We start from the raw sequence: 8582 nt of genomic DNA on the forward strand, positions 1-8582 counted from the left end.
ATGTGAATTTTGTTGGTAGGAATAATTTTGGTAACAACGCGTATAGAGGAAACTTTAATCCTAGGCCTTATCCTAGTAATTCCTCTAATAACTATGGTAATTGCTACAACAATTCTTATGGAAACTTCAATAAAATGCCTTCTGAATTTGAGACTAGTGTTAATGATAATGATCATGAAACTTCAGATGAAGTTATTACTGAACCTCGTAGGTCAACCAGATTAAGATCCGCACCAGAGTGGTACGGTAATCCTGTTCTGGAGGTTATGTTACTAGACCATGACGAACCTACGAACTATGAAGAAGCGATGGTGAGCCCAGATTCCGCAAAATGGCTTGAGGCCATGAAATCCGAGATGGGATCCATGTATGAGAACAAAGTATGGACTTTGGTTGACTTGCCCGATGATCGGCAAGCCATTGAAAATAAATGGATCTTCAAGAAGAAGACTGACACTGACGGTAATGTTACTGTCTATAAAGCTCGACTTGTTGCAAAAGGTTTTCGACAAGTTCAAGGGATTGACTACGATGAGACCTTCTCACCCGTAGCGATGATTAAGTCTGTCCGAATCATGTTAGCAATTGCCGCATTTTATGATTATGAAATTTGGCAAATGGATGTCAAAACTGCATTCCTGAATGGATTTCTGGAAGAAGAGTTGTATATGATGCAACTGGAAGTCGATCCAAAGGGAGCTAACAAAGTGTGCAAGCTCCAGCGATCCATTTATGGACTGGTGCAAGCATCTCGGAGTTGGAATAAACGCTTTGATAGTGTGATCAAAGCATTTGGTTTTATACAGACTTTTGGAGAAGCCTGTATTTACAAGAAAGTAAGTGGGAGCTCCGTAGCATTTCTGATATTATATGTGGATGACATATTGCTAATTGGAAATGATATAGAATTTCTGGATAGCATAAAGGGATACTTGAATAAGAGTTTTTCAATGAAAGACCTCGGTGAAGCTGCTTACATATTGAGCATCAAGATCTATAGAGATAGATCAAGACGCTTGATAAGTTTTTTCAATGAGTACATACCTTAAAAGATTTTGAAGTAGTTCAAAATAGAACAGTCAAAGAAAGAGTTCTTGCCTGTGTTACAAGGTGTGAAATTGAGTAAGACTCAAAGCCCGACCACGGCAGAAGATAGAAAGAGAATGAAAGTCATTCCCTATGCCTTGGCCATAGGTTCTATAAAGTATGCCATGCTGTGTACCAGATCTATTATATACCCTACACTGATTTTGGCAAGGGAGTACAATAGTGATCTAGGAGTAGATCACTGGACAGGGGTCAAAATTATCCTTAGTGGAATAAGGATATGTTTCTCGATTATGGAAGTGACAAAAGGTTCGTCGTAAAGGGTTACGTCGATGCAAGTTTTGACACTAATCTAGATGACTCTAAGTCTCGGTCTAGATACATATTGAAAGTGGGAGCAATTAGCTAGAGTAGCTCCGTGCAGAGCATTGTAGACATAGAAATTTGCAAAATACTTACGGATCTGAATGTGACAGACCCGTTGACTAAAATTATCTCACAAGCAAAACATGATCACACCTTAGTACTCTTTGGGTGTTAATCACATAGCGATGTGAACTAGATTATTGACTCTAGTAAACCCTTTGGGTGTTGGTCACATGACAATGTGAACTATGGGTGTTAATCACATGGTGATGTGAATTATTGATGTTAAATCACATGGCGATGTGAACTATATTATTGACTCTAGTGCAAGTGGGAGACTGAAGGAAATATGCCCTAGAGGCAATAATAAAGTTATTATTTATTTCCTTATATCATGATAAATGTTTATTATTCATGCTAGAATTGTATTAACTGGAAACATAATACATGTGTGAATACATAGACAAACAGAGTGTCACTAGTATGCCTCTACTTGACTAGCTCGTTGATCAAAGATGGTTATGTTTCCTAGCCATAGACATGAGTTGTCATTTGATTAACGGGATCACATCATTAGGAGAATGATGTGATTGACTTGACCCATTCCGTTAGCTTAGCACTCGATCGTTTACTATGTTGCTATTGCTTTCTTCATGACTTATACATGTTCCTATGACTATGAGATTATGCAACTCCCATTTACCGGAGGAACACTTTGTGTGCTACCAAACGTCACAACGTAACTGGGTGATTATAAAGGTGCTCTACAGGTGTCTCCAAAAGGTACTTGTTGGGTTGGCGTATTTCGAGATTAGGATTTGTCACTCCGATTGTCGGAGAGGTATCTCTGGGCCCACTCAGTAATACACATCACTATAAGCCTTGCAAGCATTGAGACTAATGAGTTAGTTGCGGGATGATGTATTACGGAATGAGTAAAGAGACTTGCCGGTAACGAGATTGAACTAGGTATCGAGATACCGACGATCGAATCTCGGGCAAGTAACATACCGATGACAAAGGGAACAACGTATGTTGTTATGCGGTCTGACCGATAAAGATCTTCGTAGAATATGTGGGAACCAATATGAGCATCCAGGTTCCGCTATTGGTTATTGACCGGAGAGGTGTCTCGGTCATGTCTACATAGTTCTCGAACCCGTAGGGTCCGCACGCTTAACGTTACGATGACAGTTATATTATGAGTTTATATGTTTTGATGTACCAAAGGTTGTTTGGAGTCCCGGATGTGATCACGGACATGACGAGGAGTCTCGAAATGGTCGAGACATAAAGATTGATATATTGGAAGCCTATGTTTGGACATCGGAAGTGTTCCGGGTGAAATCGGGATTTTTCCGGAGTACCGGGAGGTTACCAGAACCCCCCCGGTAACTTAATGGGCCTTAGTGGGCCTAGATGGAAGAGAGGAGAGGAGGCCAGGGCAGGGCCGCGCGCCGCTCCCCCAGTCCGAATAGGACAAGGAGAGGGGGCGGCGCCCCCCCTTCCTTCCTCCCCTCCACCTTTTCCCCCTTCCTCTCCTAGTCCAACATGGAAAGGGGGGAGTCCTACTCCCGGTAGGAGTAGGACTCCTCCTGGCGCGCCTCTCCTCCCTTGGCCGGCGGCCTCCCCCTTGCTCCTTTACATACGGGGGCAGGGGGGCACCTCTAGACACAACAATTGATCATTGATCTCTTAGCCGTGTGCGGTGCCCCCCTCCACCATATTACACCTCGATAATATCGTAGCGGTGCTTAGGCGAAGCCCTGCGTCGGTAGAACATCATCATCGTCACCACGACGTCGTGCTGACGAAACTCTCCCTCAACACTCGGCTGGATCGGAGTTCGAGGGACGTCATCGAGCTGAACGTGTGCTGAACTCGGAGGTGCCGTGCGTTCGGTACTTGATCGGTCGGATCGTGAAGACGTACGACTACATCAACCGCGTTGTGTTAACGCTTCCGCTTTCGGTCTACGAGGGTACGTGGACAACACTCTCCCCTCTCATTGCTATGCATCACCATGATCTTGCGTGTGCGTAGGATTTTTTTTGAAATTACTACGTTCCCCAACAGTGGTATCAGAGCCAGGTTTTATGCGTTGATGTTATGCACGAGTAGAACACAAGTGAGTTGTGGGCGATATAAGTCATACTGCTTACCAGCATGTCATACTTTGGTTCGGCGCCATTGTGAGATGAAGCGGCCCGGACCGACATTACGCGTACGCTTACGCGAGACTGGTTTCACCGTTGCGAGCACTCGTTGCTTAAAGGTGACCGGCGGGTGTCTGTCTCTTTCACTTTAGTTGAACCGAGTGTGGCTACGCCCGGTCCTTGCGAAGGTTAAAACAGCACCAACTTGACAAACTATCGTTGTGGTTTTGATGCGTAGGTAAGAACGGTTCTTGCTAAGCCCGTAGCAGCCACGTAAAACTTGCAACAACAAAGTAGAGGACATCTAACTTGTTTTTGCAGGGCATGTTGTGATGTGATATGGTCAAGACGTGATGCTATATTTTATTGTATGAGATGATCATGTTTTGTAACCGAGTTATCGGCAACTGGCAGGAGCCATATGGTTGTCGCTTTATTGTATGCAATGCAATCGCCATGTAATTGTTTTACTTTATCACTAAGCGGTAGCGATAGTCGTAGAAGCAATAGTTGGCGAGACGACAACGATTCTACGATGGAGATCAAGGTGTCACGCCGGTGACGATGGTGATCATGACGGTGCTTCGGAGATGGAGATCACAAGCACAAGATGATGATGGCCATAGCATATCACTTATATTGATTGCATGTGATGTTTATCTTTTATGCATCTTATCTTGCTTTGATTGACGGTAGCATTATAAGATGATCTCTCACTAAAATTTCAAGATAAAATTGTTCTCCCTGAGTATGCACCGTTGCGAAAGTTCTTCGTGCTGAGACACCACGTGATGATCGGGTGTGACAGGCTCTACGTTCAAATACAACGGGTGCAAAACAGTTGCACACGCGGAATACTCAGGTTAAACTTGACGAGCCTAGCATATGCAGATATGGCCTCGGAACACTGAGACCAAAAGGTCGAGCGTGAATCATATAGTAGATATGATCAACATAGTGATGTTCACCATTGAAAACTACTCCATTTCACGTGATGATCGGTTATGGTTTAGTTGATTTGGATCACGTAATCACTTAGATGATTAGAGAGATGTCTATCTAAGTGGGAGTTCTTAAGTAATTTGATTAATTGAACTTAAATTTATCATGAACTTAGTCATGATAGTATTTTGCAAATTATGTTGTAGATCAATAGCTCGCGTTATTGCTTCCCTGTGCTTATTTTTGATATGTTCCTAGAGAAAAATTATGTTGAAAGATGTTAGTAGCAAAGATGCGGATTGGATCCGTGATCTGAGGATTATCCTCATTGCTGCACAGAAGAATTATGTCCTTGATTCACCGCTAGGTGACAGACCTATTACAGGAGCAGATGCAGACGTTATGAACGTTTGGCTAGCTCAATATGATGACTACTTGATAGTTTAGTGCACCATGCTTAACGGCTTAGAATCGGGACTTCAAACACGTTTTGAACATCATGGACCATATGAGATGTTCCAGGAGTTGAAGTTAATATTTCAAGAAAATACCCGAGTTGAGAGATATGAAGTCTCCAACAAGTTCTATAGCTAAAAGATGGAGGAGAATAGCTCAAGCAGTGAGCATGTGCTCAGATTGTCTGGGTACTACAATTGCTTGAATCAAGTGAGAGTTAATCTTCCAGATAAAATAGTGATTGACAGAATTCTCTAGTCACCATCACCAAGTTAGTAGAACTTCGTGATGAACTATAGTATGCAAGGGATGACGAAAGTAATTCCCGAGCTCTTCGTGATGCTGAAATCGACGAAGGTAGAAATCAAGAAAAACATCAAGTGTTGATGGTTGACGAGACCACTAGTTTCAAGAAAAGGGCAAAGGGAAGAAGGGGAACTTCAAGAAGAACGGCAAGCAAGTTGCTGCTCAAGTGAAGAAGCCTAAGTCTGGTCCTAAGCCTGAGACTAAGTGCTTCTACTGCAAAGGGACTGGTCACTGGAAGCGGAACTACCCCAACTATTTGGTGGATAAGAAGGATGGCAAAGTGAACAAAGGTATATTGGATATACATGTTATTGATGTGTACTTTACTAGTGTTTATAGCAACCCCTCGGTATTTGATACTGGTTCAGTTGCTAAGAGTAGTAACTCGAAACGGGAGTGGCAGAATAAACAGAGACTAGTAAAAGGCAAGGTGACGATGTGTGTTGGAAATAGTTCCAAGATTGATATGATCATCATCGCACACTCCCTATACTTTCGGGATTAGTGTTGAAACTAAATAAGTGTTATTTGGTGTTTGCGTTGAGCATGAATATGATTTGATCATGTTTGTTGCAATACGGTTATTCATTTACATTAAAGAATAATTGTTGTTCTGTTTACATGAATAAAACCTTCTATGGTCATACACCCAATAAAATGGTTTGTTGGATCTCGATCGTAGTGATACACATATTCATAACAATGAAGCCAAAAGATGCAAAGTTAATAATGATAGTGCAACTTATTTGTGGCACTGCCGTTTAGGTCATATTGGTGTAAAGCGCATGAAGAAACTCCATACTGATGGGATTTTGGAATCACTTGATGCTTGCGAACCGTGCCTCATGGGCAAGATGACTAAAACGCCGTTCTCTGGAACTATGGAGAGAGCAACAGATTTGTTGGAAATCATACATACAGATGTTTGTGGTCCGATGAATATTGAGGCTCGTAGCAGGTATCATTATTTTATGACCTTCACAGATGATTTGAGCAGATATGGGTATATCTACTTAATGAAACAGAAGTCTGAAACGTTTGAAAAGTTCATATAATTTCAGAGTGAAGTGGAAAATAATCGTAACAAGAAAATAAGGTTTCTACGATCTGATCGTGGAGAAGAGTATTTGAGTTACGAGTTTGGCCTTCAGTAAAAACAATGTTTCACTACTCACGCCACCTGGAACACCACAGTGTAATGGTGTGTCCGAACGTCGTAATCGTACTTTACTAAATATGGTGCGATCTATGATGTCTCTTACAGATTTACCGCTGTCGTTTTGTGGTTATGCTTTAGAGACGGCTGCATTCACTCTAAATAGGGCACCATCAAAATCCGTTGAAACGACACCTTATGAACTATGGTTTGGCAAGAAACCAAAGTTGTCGTATCTTAAAGTTTGGGGTTGCGATGCTAATGTGAAGAAACTTCAACCTGATAAGCTCAAACCCAAATCGGAGAAGAGCGTCTTCATAGGATACCCAAAGGAGACTGTTGGGCACACCTTCTATCACAGATCCGAAGGCAAGACATTCGTTGCTAAGAATGGATCCTTTCTAGAGAAGGAGTTTCTCTCGAAAGAAGTGAGTGGGAGGAAAGTAGAACTTGATGAGGTAACTGTACCTGCTCCCTTATTGGAAAGTAGATCATCACAGAAATCAGTTTCTGCGACACCTACACCAATTAGTGAGGAAGTTAATGATAATGATCATGAAACTTCAGATGAAGTTATTACTGAACCTCGTAGGTCAACCAGATTAAGATCCGCACCAGAGTGGTACGGTAATCCTGTTCTGGAGGTTATGTTACTAGACCATGACGAACCTACGAACTATGAAGAAGCGATGGTGAGCCCAGATTCCGCAAAATGGCTTGAGGCCATGAAATCCGAGATGGGATCCATGTATGAGAACAAAGTATGGACTTTGGTTGACTTGCCCGATGATCGGCAAGCCATTGAAAATAAATGGATCTTCAAGAAGAAGACTGACACTGACGGTAATGTTACTGTCTATAAAGCTCGACTTGTTGCAAAAGGTTTTCGACAAGTTCAAGGGATTGACTACGATGAGACCTTCTCACCCGTAGCGATGATTAAGTCTGTCCGAATCATGTTAGCAATTGCCGCATTTTATGATTATGAAATTTGGCAAATGGATGTCAAAACTGCATTCCTGAATGGATTTCTGGAAGAAGAGTTGTATATGATGCAACTGGAAGTCGATCCAAAGGGAGCTAACAAAGTGTGCAAGCTCCAGCGATCCATTTATGGACTGGTGCAAGCATCTCGGAGTTGGAATAAATGCTTTGATAGTGTGATCAAAGCATTTGGTTTTATACAGACTTTTGGAGAAGCCTGTATTTACAAGAAAGTAAGTGGGAGCTCCGTAGCATTTCTGATATTATATGTGGATGACATATTGCTAATTGGAAATGATATAGAATTTCTGGATAGCATAAAGGGATACTTGAATAAGAGTTTTTCAATGAAAGACCTCGGTGAAGCTGCTTACATATTGAGCATCAAGATCTATAGAGATAGATCAAGACGCTTGATAAGTTTTTTCAATGAGTACATACCTTAAAAGATTTTGAAGTAGTTCAAAATAGAACAGTCAAAGAAAGAGTTCTTGCCTGTGTTACAAGGTGTGAAATTGAGTAAGACTCAAAGCCCGACCACGGCAGAAGATAGAAAGAGAATGAAAGTCATTCCCTATGCCTTGTCCATAGGTTCTATAAAGTATGCCATGCTGTGTACCAGATCTATTATATACCCTACACTGATTTTGGCAAGGGAGTACAATAGTGATCTAGGAGTAGATCACTGGACAGGGGTCAAAATTATCCTTAGTGGAATAAGGATATGTTTCTCGATTATGGAAGTGACAAAAGGTTCGTCGTAAAGGGTTACGTCGATGCAAGTTTTGACACTAATCTAGATGACTCTAAGTCTCGGTCTAGATACATATTGAAAGTGGGAGCAATTAGCTAGAGTAGCTCCGTGCAGAGCATTGTAGACATAGAAATTTGCAAAATACTTACGGATCTGAATGTGACAGACCCGTTGACTAAAATTATCTCACAAGCAAAACATGATCACACCTTAGTACTCTTTGGGTGTTAATCACATAGCGATGTGAACTAGATTATTGACTCTAGTAAACCCTTTGGGTGTTGGTCACATGACAATGTGAACTATGGGTGTTAATCACATGGTGATGTGAATTATTGATGTTAAATCACATGGCGATGTGAACTATATTATTGACTCTAGTGCAAGTGGGAGACTGAAGGAAATATGCCCTAGA

The sequence above is a fragment of the Aegilops tauschii genome, chromosome 2 (genome assembly GCF_002575655.3).
Source record: "Aegilops tauschii subsp. strangulata cultivar AL8/78 chromosome 2, Aet v6.0, whole genome shotgun sequence".
In the NCBI taxonomy this organism is placed as follows: Eukaryota; Viridiplantae; Streptophyta; class Magnoliopsida; order Poales; family Poaceae; genus Aegilops; species Aegilops tauschii.